The sequence below is a fragment of the Anastrepha obliqua genome, chromosome 5 (genome assembly GCF_027943255.1).
Source record: "Anastrepha obliqua isolate idAnaObli1 chromosome 5, idAnaObli1_1.0, whole genome shotgun sequence".
NCBI lineage: Eukaryota > Metazoa > Arthropoda > Insecta > Diptera > Tephritidae > Anastrepha > Anastrepha obliqua.
Genome location: NC_072896.1, coordinates 45,480,329 through 45,493,777, shown reverse-complemented (window position 1 = coordinate 45,493,777; position 13,449 = coordinate 45,480,329).

Sequence of the window (13,449 nt, the reverse complement as noted above, 5' to 3'; positions counted from 1 at the left end):
GGCCAAACCACTCAACGCGGTAGATGGCGGTCGTTGTAATTGCGCAGGCATTTTGAACCCTACCTCACCCACCAAAAAAAGAAGAATGTGTTTCTTTTTTGCCAAAAAAAAAAATGCGTCAGAACGCACACTAAGTTTTGTTAACAACAACTGTTCTACGTTAGCTTTAAAGGTTGTTACTTTTGTAGTAAGTCAGGCTATTTAATTAATGATAATTTTGGTATCCCTGCAGTCTAAAGTTACGGAATCCTGTATGCGTTTGTTTGACAAAAAGATATTGACGTAAGAGATCCATTCACACTTTTTCCCTGAAAACTGCAACCCAAAGACAATAGACTGCAAGGTTTGGAGAACCGAAGCAAAATTCCGAGAGTAACTTCGCTATTCCCGTGGGCGATTGTTGATGCGTGACTACCTGTGCCCGGGTTCGTAACACTGTGCATGAAACAAGAAAAAGACTTTTTTCTAATAGCGGTCGCCCCTCGGCAGGCAGTAGCAAATCTCCGATTGTATCCATAAAAAATCTCCTCATAAAAAAATATCTACCGTTCGGAGTCCCGTAGTCTGCAGGTACCTCTATTGGAACAACATCAAGACTCAAACCACAAATAAGAGAAGGAGCTCGGCCAAACACCCAAAAAGGGAGTAACCGCGAATTATGTAGCTTCGGCTGCCACGTCATAGAAGATTCGACAGCAGAATTGTGCGCTCTCATTTCACACGCTCCTTTCTTACTCTCTTCCAAGCTATCTTTGTTCAGACCATAATTGATGTAGTTGCGAAATTATATTTTTTGTAAGAGCGCTGTCAAAATATGCATTCTTAATAGCTTCAGTCAGCGATACTACACCGCCGGATATATTAATTCGGTATTTTTTAAACAAATAATGAAATATCTGCCAGTAATCCTTGATAAAACTTGACCTGGAAAAATCACTTATCGTACATCACAAATAAAGCCTTGGGAGCAATAAACATATACAAAGGCTTTACGGTAAAACATTAGGTTTGCGGCCAAAGATGATGGCATGCTCTTATAGGACAATAATAGTGCCAATGCCTACGCCTCTTTTGTTTAGTGGCAAAAAGTATACCAAATTAAGACTCAGGTGACACTTAATAAGATATACAGAATAGCCTGTCTGAGCGTAACGGAAGCAATGCGAACCTGCCCCACAACGGCTTTAGGAATGATCACTGGACTCATTCCACTCTGTCTTGTAGTCGAAGGGTCGGCAGTCAGTGCAGCTCTAAGGCTTCCTAATCTATTCCATCTCAAAGAAGGCAGTCTTACTGGACATGTAAGAATACTGGGTTCAATCCTCAACTCTCCGTACCTGACAGCCGACGACAAGATGGAAAGGTATCTATAGAACCAAACTTCCTGGTAGAAATTAAGCCTATAGCAGTTTTGGGATTTAAATAGCCTAAAACTATTTGAGTAGATTACTTGGTTGCACAATAGATCTCTTCAGGTCGCAGTGCACAAACAGCCAATCAATAATAATAAACAAATAATTGTGGGATGCAAATGACGCAGTACATAAATTAGTTTTGCGTGTTCGGTTCCCCAATTGATAAGTAAGAGCGCTTCAACTTTTTTTTTGAATAAAACACAGACAGTTTGACTTTTTTAACTAATTGTTTTTTTATTATCGAGTTTGAACATATACATTTAAGTATGAAATTCGATTTCTTTTGCATGACCATCGCGTGCACGTTTTACGAAGTCCAATCTTTGAACCCAATTTTCGACCACTCTTTTGCATAAATCGGCCGAAATTCCAGCAATTTCGCGTTCAATATTGGCTCTGAGCTCACAAATCGTCGCCGGCTTGTTACTGTAGACCAATGACTTCACATAACCCCAAAGAAAATAGTCTAGAGGCGTTAAATCACACGAGCGCGGCGGCCATTCGACCGGTCCATTTCTGGAAATAATGCGCTCATCGAACTTACTCTTCAACAAATCAATTGTAGCGTGTGCTGTGTGGCTTGTGGCCCCGTCCTGTTGAAACCACATTCATTTGCGGCCAAAAATAATCGTTTATCATGTCGCGGTATCGATTTCCATTCACAGTAACGTGGCGATCGTTCTCGTCAACGAAAAAATATGGGCCAATTACGCCGCCGGCATGTAAACCGCACCAAACAGTGATTTTTTCGGGATGCAACGGTGCCTCATGAATCACGTGTGGATTGCTTTCTGCCCAGTAACGCATATTTTGCTTGTTGACAAAGCCATTGAGCCAAAAGTGAGCTTCATCACTGAAGACCGTAAAATGGCTGTAATGCTCTTAAAGTAGCAGCAACAGAACGATTATTTTCATAAAAAATTTGCACGATTTGCAATCGTTGCTCAAGCGTGTAGCGTTCCATGATGAAATGTATACTAATGAAGTTTCCAAATGACAAGCGAAAAATAAAAAATATTGCGTCGCTCGCCCTCCCTATCGGAAAAAAGTTGAGGCGCACCTATTGAAAAACGCCTTATATCCATATACACATACATTAAAAGTAAGCGCAATCAGTATAAAATGCAAAAATTAAGTCCAAACGAGAGGTGCCATAACCATAACGCCATAAATTTGCTGATCAAACCAACATACGGGCAACACTGTAATCGATTAGAGGTGGCATGCTAGAATTCCGTAATTCCATAACCATAGCGACCAATTGACTCGCCATAACCATAACCAGTTGCATTGTGTTGCATTATATTGCGTTGTGATTTGTTGCATTGTGGTATACTTTTTGTTATCTTTTCTTTAGTTTCTCCACTTCGAAATGCACAAATATGTGATAGTGTAATACATATATATAAATATCATATGTTTATCGTTATGGTTAATACTATGGTTAAGGTTATGGCGTTCTGGTATATCACCTCTACTTTGAACATAATCAGCATAAGCATAAATCAGCTGGTTGCTTCAAAATCGCTGAGAGCCGGTTAACTATCACTGAGCCCTGTGAATAAGTCACTTATAATAGGTGATCTACTTTTTCGTGCTTAGCTCCCAATTCGTATTTAAAAAGCGAGCTTTCCCATAAAAAATTTCTCTCTCAAAATCTGAGATTATAAAATAATCCTAGATAATAACCATACTTTTTGACATACAACCTTGTGTTTTCTGTGTAATAGATCATTATTTTTACGCGTGTAAAGAAAAACGTCAAAGTAAAAACTAAATAAAATGGATGCCGGCAAAGAAAACAGGTTTGTAGACACAATTCTAATGAAATGTTTGTTAGGTATTATTAATTATGCATTCATATAACAGAAAAAAACGTGTGTTCTCTTATAAAATGTAATATCGAATTTCACATGCGTATTGCTGCCATAATTTTTTGAAACCGCAGTAAACGTCGCTTACGGTTTCCTCCAATTGTTTATTATTCGCAGTCAATTGCGCAATTAAATTAGTTTTGCCTTCTCCTTGTCTTCTCTTCATATCGTTAATACTCGTAATAATTAAACAAATCAAAACACCGAAATATTCCACCAAAATAATTTCTATGAAGACAAATTTTCACAACAGTATTGACAGCTGATTGTCAATTTTGCAGGTAATCTGCCATATGTGAACGGGTAGATTAATTTTATGGATTTATTGGTAATTAATGCATATGTGAAAAACAAAACTAACACTCTACAGGACTCTCATCATGCTCGTCCCAACGTATGGCGCAGAAGCATGGACGATGACAACATCCGATGAAGCGACACTTGGAGTGTTTGAGAGAAAGATTCTGCGAAAGAATTTTGGTCCCTTGCACGTTGGCAACGGCGAATATCGCAGGCGATGGAACGATGAGCTGTTTGAGCTTTACGACGACATAGACATAGCGCAGCGAATAAAGATCCAGCGGCTACGTTGGCTGGGTCACGTCGTCCGAATGGATACAAACGCTCCGGTTCTGAAAGTATTCGATGCGGTACCAGCTGGTAACTGAGGAAGAGGAAGGCCTCCTCTGTGTTGAAAATATCAGGTGGCACCGCTTAGCATGAGAAAGAAACGACTAGCGCGCTTTGTTAAACTCGGCCAAAATCGCGTAAGCGGTTATCGCGCCAATTAAGAAGAAGAAGAATGCATAAGTGAACGTACTTTTAGTCACGACAGCGACCCACAATGGACAGAATGCAGAGGTTGTTAACCGGCTCTCAGCAATTTCGAAGAAATCAGCTCATTTGGTTACGTTATGAGGATCGTGGCAGCAGTTTGTTTACGAAAAAACTGAGATTGTATTGATGTTATATGAGAGAGATCTTCGCTCATGTTATGCACTTCGTTGCCATCTATATAATGACTGATTGGACGAGTATGTGGATACGTGTGAAATGTGCGGGCAGAATTCTGTTGCTGAGTACAAAGTGACGTAGCAGTCGAAGTTGCTCTCACAATTTTGCTTCGGATGGCGTAACCTAGTAATCAATCATACTTGACTATGCGTGAATATTTATATATTTACATATAATACATACTTTTTCTTGAATAAGTTTTTCTCATTCAAGTTTTACCACTAAAAAACGTTTCATATGCTAAAGAAAGGAGGTTAATTACACTACGGAAGAGGCAGATTGTGGTTTTCCCCTTTCTTTGCGCCCTGTCAAAACGATAACACGTTAACATTGTGATCAATTCAGACAATTTTTCTATTTTTTCCATTTTTTTATACAATAATAAAATTTTTTTTAAGGTTTTTGATTAGAATTTCTAAACGATCTTTTGGAATGCAGTTTTATTTTTATTTTATTTATGTAATTACATTTTAGCGAGTTTGAAATTACTAAAAAAATTCCTTTGGAAATTGGAAAAAACTATTAGTAAACACTTTTTCTATCACTTGGTGTTTCGTGTCCTCAGCGGGTTTCGAACCCGTACTCTTCGGAATGGTAGTCACGCACCTAATCATTTGACTACGATGGCATAAAAATATTATGAAATAAAGCAAAAATAATAATTTCCACAAATTTTTTTATATTTTATTTATAAAACAAAAATCTGCCATCATTTTGAATTCGCCTTGTATTGATAAACATTAATTCAAGGCGCATTCATTAAAGGTGGTGGTACTAGACCAGCAACAATGTTTTGTACGTTTGATTATCAAAGCAAAGTATTGGCAAAGTAGAAAACAAAGAATGAATTCGCCTTACTTCACTCTGGGCTGACAGTCACATGGACACGACGAAAGAAAAAAATCAAACCAGCTGATTTACCGACAACACCTTTAATAGATTCGACTTGCATTAAACGTTACAAATTTGGCAGCTAGTAAAAATAATTTATTAATTTTTTTTCCGGCTTAAAATTTATATTCATTAAAAAAATCCTACTATTTTGGTTCAGGCGAAAAATACATAAAGTTTGTATTACTTTACTCGATTTATGCAATCGAGGCTGAGAATACAAAAAAGGAGTGTCAAAGCAAACAAATTTTTGAAAAATGATTTTTTCTAAATATCCGTATTGGATATTCAAGGCAAACTTACCAGGTGTTTCTACCGGAATCGGGTTACAAAGAGGTATCTACTGCTCGAAATGCATTCTCTTTCAGCTAGAGCACACTTTCTGACCCCTGGTGTAGACTTATTGCTGCAGGCATCGACGTTTGTCAATTATACATACATACTTACATATATATATTACAACAATATGCTGCCTCACAACTGCTGCAATAATAATAAAAGCTGCATCAACAATGGCAAATTCTGGCATTTGAATATGTATGTATGTATGTATGTATTTGTGCATGAACAAATATCCAATAACTTGCTATCGGCAACAATAAAGCATGGGTACGCAGCAACAAAGGTTCAGTGGCAATCCTAACACCAACCACGATGACACAATAATGGTGATAGAACCCAACGGAATTGTAACTTGTACGCGTTGCAATTGCGGGCGCCGCGTTTGGGGTTCTCACCGCCTTACTACTTTTAGCGCAGATGGAGAACGTGGAATTGTAGAATTGACGTGATTTCGAATGATTTGATACAAATTTATGTTTGCATTTGAGCGGAACTCAACTCCCAATTGTTATGATCTGCTGACAAGTTAATAGACAACCGGTTTGCTGGTGGTTGGTGGAATGGCAAGCAGGTAACTTCGAACACTGCGGTGTTCTAGTAAATTATTGATTATTTTATTTGGCAATTTTTATACCCCACGCGTTGGCAAGGGTATTATAATTTTACTCATACAACCGTTGAACAGAACAGTGTTCGAATTCTCTTCGAAATTGTTTTTTCAGCATGAGAAGTGTGCTTCGGATCATTGCCTTGTTGAAAATGCCAAATCACCAGTAAATTCTCCTCCGCTCAAAAAATCATTACATTTAGAAGTATCTGAACGTACTTGACCGTAACCATATTACCTTCAATACGTTCCACGAAAAGCAGCCCCACACCATTATTGAGTCACCCCCGTGCTTTATACTTGGAGAGACGAACTTGGGGTCGCATGCTGCATGTTTTAACCGCCGCGCGTACTTTCTACCTTCTGAATTCACTCTTTTTATTTTCGTTTCATTGCTAAATAAAGTATATCACTGATTTTGCGCCCAGGTTATTTGCTCTCGAGCAAACACAATTCCGCGTTGTCGTTGCGATGCTGTCACCAATGTCTTTTTCCGTGTTAGTCCGACCGTAACGCCCTGCTTCTGCCAATCAGCGCAACTGTTCTTTTCGTTATTGGCTTTTCCAACTGAACAAAGATTCCTCGATGGTTGTCAGCAGCATTCTTCCTGGGATCCTGTTTTGACAATCTAACGATCATCTCATTAATCTGGCGAGTAGTGGTTCAAGCCTTCTTTTTTCTGGAAACGTTTTCTACTCAATTTATAATTATTTCAAAGCATTAAAAATCATTGCTTTAGAACGTTTCATTGTGTTGAAATAGTATTTGGAATAATCCTGCCCTCTGCAACTTTATGATTGCTTTTCGAAGAGTTAAGATGCAATTTTTCCCTTTCGACATAATTGAATCGTTTGAACTAAAGTAAAGATCTACAGGAATACTCCAGGTTCTTTATTTTTTACTTACTTACCAGTGACAATATAAAAGAGAGAACAATTTACAAAATTTCGGAAGAAAACCGAATCGTCCTTAAGTATATTTCTCACAAAAATATCAGCTCCTACTAGAAATCGAACCCTTCAAGAGAAATACATAAATTAACACACTCAGGTCATAAAAAATTAATAAGCATCCACCTAGCCTTGTAGGACGCCAAAGGACTATCAAAGTGTAAAGGTGGAATAGTAAAGCGTACAAACTTACATTGAACTCTTTGGATTCTAAGAGAGGAATACATCGGATTCCAGATGACGGAGGCATACTCCAGCTTCGTACGGACTAAAGCATTATATGTATACGATTTTTCTAGTGTTTGGATCTTTAAAATAACTAGCATAGCGTCGCAAAAAAGCTAAGTTAGCATATGCCTTCGGAATAATAGGGTTAATATAGATAATTGACGTAAAAGACGAATCAAAAATAACACCAAGGTAACGACTGAGACAAAAAGTGCATTTGAAACATAATAAGTCGGCGAAAAGGGATTCAAGGACTTGGAAAACGTCATATGATAACATTTACTAGTATTAAGATAGCCACTAGTATTAAGAATGGCCACGAGAAGGCAGCAGCCGCCACAGGTAGTGGTTTGGGCCGCTGTAACCGCAAATGGGCGCTCTCTAATCGTTTTCATTGAGACTGGCGTCAAGGTAAATTCGAAATATTATCGCGAAAGTATTCTGGAGGTTTCTTTGAAGCCGTGGGTAGACAAACATTTTGGTGGCAGAACATGGACGTTTTAAAAGGTCTCGGCACCGTCTCACTAAGCTCGGGTGAACCAAGAATGGCTAAAAAACAACGTTCCGAACTTCATAACGTCTACACAATGACTCTCATATTCACCAGATGCGAATCCGATGGATTATTCTTTTTAAGCCATTTTTGAGAGCAAGATATGAACTAAAAGATTCACCAGATGTGAGGCGCTGAAAAAATCCATTGTTCGCAAGTGGACTAAAATACCTGCAAGTCACATTCGGGCAGCTTGCGATTGGTCTCTGGACCGTCTCAAGGCCATAGTCAGGGCAAAAGGTGGTGATATCGAGCAAAAGTAAATTGATTCTTAATTTTGTATTATTTTCACACATTTTTTACTTTGAATTGTGTAAAAGTATTTTTCCGAACTAAACGTATGGCCATTTTAATTGGTTACACTTCGAGTGCCGGACCCTGTAATTCGATTTGAAAAAGTCAGCAAAAAGGTTTATAGAATCAGCCAAACTCTTTGAAAAAGAGCCATTAAATTCTACTCTGGTTGGAAAATTAGTAATTCCCTTTTTCGAATTAATGTATTTCCACAACATTTTTGGGTTTCATTCTAACTCTAACTGGCAACGAGAAATACATTTATTATACAAAAATTTGTCTGGGACATTGAAATGGGCTATACAATCTACATAGGTATATATTTATTTTGAAGGGCAATATTTTTAGTCTCCTTATATAGCTTAAAATATATGTTTCCTAAATTTTTCAACTTTTATAACTTCCTAGTACACCAGGCGGCCGCCGTAGCCGATGACTACCGTTTGGAAATCAGAGGGAACGTAGTTTCGAACCTCGGGGAAAGATCAAAATAAAGAAATTATTTTTTTCTAATAGTGCCCCTCGGCAGGCAATGGCAAACCTTCGAATGTATTTCTGCCATAAAAAAGCTCCTCATAAAAAATATCTGCCGTTCGGAGTCGGCTTGAAACTGTAGGTCTCTCCATTTGTGGAACAACACCAAGACGCACGTCACAAATAGAAGGAGAAGCGCGGCCAAACACTAAAAAACAAAGTGTTAGCACCAAATATGTGCAAGAAATTGTAATACCTTGGGCACAATTGCGCGGATATAAAACTGAGAGTGACATTACCAAGTACCGAGATGAGTAAAATCAATTTTGTAGCGCTTTCTCTTTATGTAAATAGTTACATAAATATCCGACTGCTCATATTTTATGATGTTTAGAATTTCATTTTCAGGAATTAGACAATGGGCATGCCCACACACATACACATGCATTCTTATGGATACTATGTATCAGCTACAGCGTAAAAACTTTGATTAAAGTAATACACAATAGATAATAAAGGAAAATAAAAACGAAGGTCAACTATTTAATATGGAGCAGTGGTGGTGTCGAGGGAAGGTATAACAGTTTCGATTTATGTTCAGATGCAAAGTAAGCATTAAAAACGATTTTCCAATTACAATTTTTTCGCACACCTTCAAATCTTCTAATATTATGATTCGATTTGACAAATTGTGGGTATGTGTGTACGTGCGGGAGTGGGACAGAGCGAATACGGTGGGGCGGTGATGTATGCTTCCGTTTTTCTATGAGACATTTGCTTTTGCGAGGAATTTTTTCTATTACATGTAATATTTATTCACGTGCCAGCTACAATAACCAACGTGTGGAAAATTTCAACATAATATTTATTTGCACGAGGAAACGTTTTGACAGCAATTTTAATAGCTAGTGCAATCAGGGAATATTCGTATGTGTAGTTGGCAATACAAATTTATAAATGTAAATCTGGAGTAGCAAATCAATATATGAATACATCTGTGGGCATTTCAGAAAACCACATATCTCCAAATTAGATTATTTGAGCCAATTGAAAACCACATAATTTTTTATCAGATTTTTTGCTCCAACTTTAAAGGTGTGTAAGAATTTAAATTCTGCATTTCTTAATAATATTTTTTTTTAGTTTGAGTTTCTTTATGACTTTTTCAGTTTCAGTGACTTAAAATATGTAAACTGGGGTTTCTCTTAGGATTGGAAACCGCTTGCAATGACACAAGAGCAAACTGGGAGTGTAAAGATATTTGGCGTATCTTCCAAGAATATAACAGGGAAACTCATGTACACGCAACTCTTTTTTTAAATGAGAGATGCATTCCTTGGCGGCCGCCGTAGCCGAATGGATGGGTGCGTGACTATCATTCGGAATTCATAGAGAACTTGGGTTCGAATCTCGATGAAAGACCAAAAATTAAGAAAACGTTTTTTCTAATAGCCACCGCCCCTCGGCAGGCAATGGCAAACTTCCGAGTGTATTTCTGCCATGAAAAAGTTGCTCATTAAAAATATCTGCCGTTCGGAGTCGGCTTGAAACTCCATTTGTGGAACAACATCAAGACGCACGCCACAAATAGGAGGAGGAGCTCGGCCAAACACCCAAAAAGGGTGGACGTGCCAATTATATATGTACATTAGAGCGGGTCGATTTAAAAATCGCTCATTGCTCTGTGAAAATCGTATTCTAGGGATCAAAATAAGAAACTCTCCCGAAGGAACCATACATCTAAAACGAATTCTAATGTCCCCCATTTCAAAATATCACCATTTTTGGCCTTTCTATGTTTTTTCTTTATTTTTATTTATTTACAATAGTATCTATTTTTTCTCTTAAGAAATTTATTTAGTCAGAACATATGTAAATGAAAAAATTAATTTAAGTGAGTTATAGAAAAGAAACTAAAAAGTTCGACCCTAATTGGGGAACATCAGAATTCGTTTTAGAGGTATGGTTCCTTCGGCAAAGTTTCTTGTTTTGATCCCTAGAATATGATTTTCACAGAGCAATGGGCGATTTTTTTGCCTCCCCACAAATCGATCCGGCCTTATGTATATATATATATATATATATTGTATATATATATAGATGCGTTCATTAGCAAAGCGTGCACGAAAGTCGAAAAAATACATGGGACATATGATAAATTTGGCGCTATGTTTTACAACTTTAAAAGGTCACGAGCGATGAAAAAACTAGAAATATTTTCTCAGAAAGAAATCAATTTTACATAACTATTTATAAAACAACAATGATTCACTTTTATTATAGACACCAAGGCCGTAGAGAAGGGCCCAGCTAGACCACAAAATTGGCTATGGAGTATTCTCGAAAGAATTAGTACTTGAACTATCCGTTCGACTATTTAAATATGCATGCCGTAACAAAAACTAATATTTCGTTGGGGAATAAATTCGTAGCGTTTTTACCGAAGACTTTTATTTAAACATAAAACACTAATTATATCAATAAGTTAATCAATTATATATTCGTCGTTGCTGTTTACAATCTCTTCCCACCTCTCGACCAATTTGTTGATGCCGTTCCGCCAAAAATCACCTGAGCTGGTGTCAAGGAAAAAGTTGAACCAGTCCTCTTTGTTATCGAAGGTAACGCCTTTCATATGTTTTGCAAGGTCCGAAGAATTCGGCGGATGCTGAAGGACCTACCATTCGAGCTCTTTGAGTGCGGCTTTGACGACATGTGCAACATGGGGCCTGGCGTAGTCGTGAGGGAGTATGATTTTACCATGTCGATCAGGTCTTTTCAGTCGAATAGTCTTATTCACTCCGTGTAGCTGGACTCCTTGTTGACCATGGCATTCTTTCCGGGCATTTCCCAGTGCACCATGCCCTCCCAGTTCCACCAAACTCATATCACGACCTTCTTTGGATCAAAATCCGACTTCACTCTCGGCTTTGGCATATCTCCTTTTCTTTTTCTTTGCTTCATATTGATGTATAAACACCATTTCTTATCTCCCGTGACGATTTGGTACAAAAAGCGCTGTTTCTGATCGCGTGATGCTCGATGGCGGGCGAGATGCTGAAATGCATCCCAATTTTTCAGCAAATCTCATTGAATGAAGGTGATTGAGAATCGTCGACATCTGAAGAGTGCTTTAGTTTAGTAATACCTTTGACAACATCATCTGAAGATAAGAGGATAGAACCGAAGTCAACAGACGAATTCACATCATACACAAACTCACAACCGCTAACAGACGGAGAAATAAAATTGGATTTAAAAAAATCGACGAAGAGGTTTACTACTTCATTAGCGGAATTCGCACTTTTTTCATTGAAAAACACGGCAGATGAAATGCTAGAGTACTTTTTTTGATTTTGTGAAACTCCAAAAAACTTTTGGATTGGTTTTCATATTGGCTTCATAATTCAGGTTACTATGTAAGAGCTCAACTAGACAGTTATATTTTTTAGAACATTCCTTAAACTTCAAAAAATGATAGATTCTTTAGAAGGAAACTTGAAACGAAGAATCTCGCATGCTAACAACAGCTGAGGCAAGAGAGTAGCAAAGTCCTCTCTCGACGAACAAAATTAACACTCTACAAGGCTCTCATCATGCCCGTCCTAACGTATGGCGCAGAACCTTGGACGATGACAATATCCGATGAGGCATCACTTGGAGTGTTTGAGAGAAAGATTCTGTGCAAGATTTTTGGACCTTTACACGTTGGCAACGGCGAATATCGCAGGCGATGGAACGATAAGCTGTATGAGCTTTACTACGACATAGACATAGAGCAGCGAATAAAGATCCAGGGGCTACGTTGGCTGGGTCATGTCGTCCGAATGGATACAAATGCTCCGGCTCTGAAAGTATTCGATGCGGTACCAGCTGGTGGTAGCAGAGGAAGAGGAAGGCCTCATCTGTGTTGGAAATATCAGGTGGCGCCGGTTTGCACGAGAAAGAAACGACTGGCGCGTCAATCAAGAAATAATAAGAAAGCAACTTGAGACATCTAAACCAGAAAACTAGTAAAAATATATGTGTGTAATTTGGGCTATCTGTAAGTCTTCGAAATGAAAAAAACTCATAGATAAGGAGAAAAGAAAGAATTTTAACCAGAATTTTACTAGAATGTGATCGAGTGTATGCAGTTGGGTTCGGATCGAACTTTGCACTGCACTTCCTTGATTTTATTAAACTTGTCTCGACTTAGGTGGTTTTTTCAAACACATGTCAGTATTTATATGATGAATTGATTGCACGTAAGCCCATATATATATGGCATGAATGTGTGTATGATGGGAAGATGGTGGACATTTTTATAAAGCTGTGTGGAAACTCGTCAACTTGTATAACAAATTGTGCCACAATTGAACTCCGTACGCATACACAAGTATTTATAATGGCACTGATATTCAAATATCAGTGGTAAACCAACAGATGTGAGATAATCGGCAAAAATTGTCTGTCACTTCAATTTGCCAAGAATGTAATCAACCGAATTAAAACACCATACCATTTTCAGGAAGTGATAATATTTTCCAAAATTTGGGACTTTTTTGAGAACTGAGATAAAAATTCAACAGCAGAGAGTTTTTGTTTAACTACTCAAAGCATTTTAACTCACTCAAATTATGATCCGAAATTAATGGTGTTCTTTTTTTCTGGCAATAATGTCGCATTCATTGCGCCCTGCGCTAGAGCTGTCAAATTTTCGCTTTCTTTCCTCAAACTTTTCCGCTCTAACCAGGCGAACAAGTGGCATTTTCTACTGTCTACAAAAAGTGACGGTATTCAGCTGATTTTCTTTTATTGGTGTCCA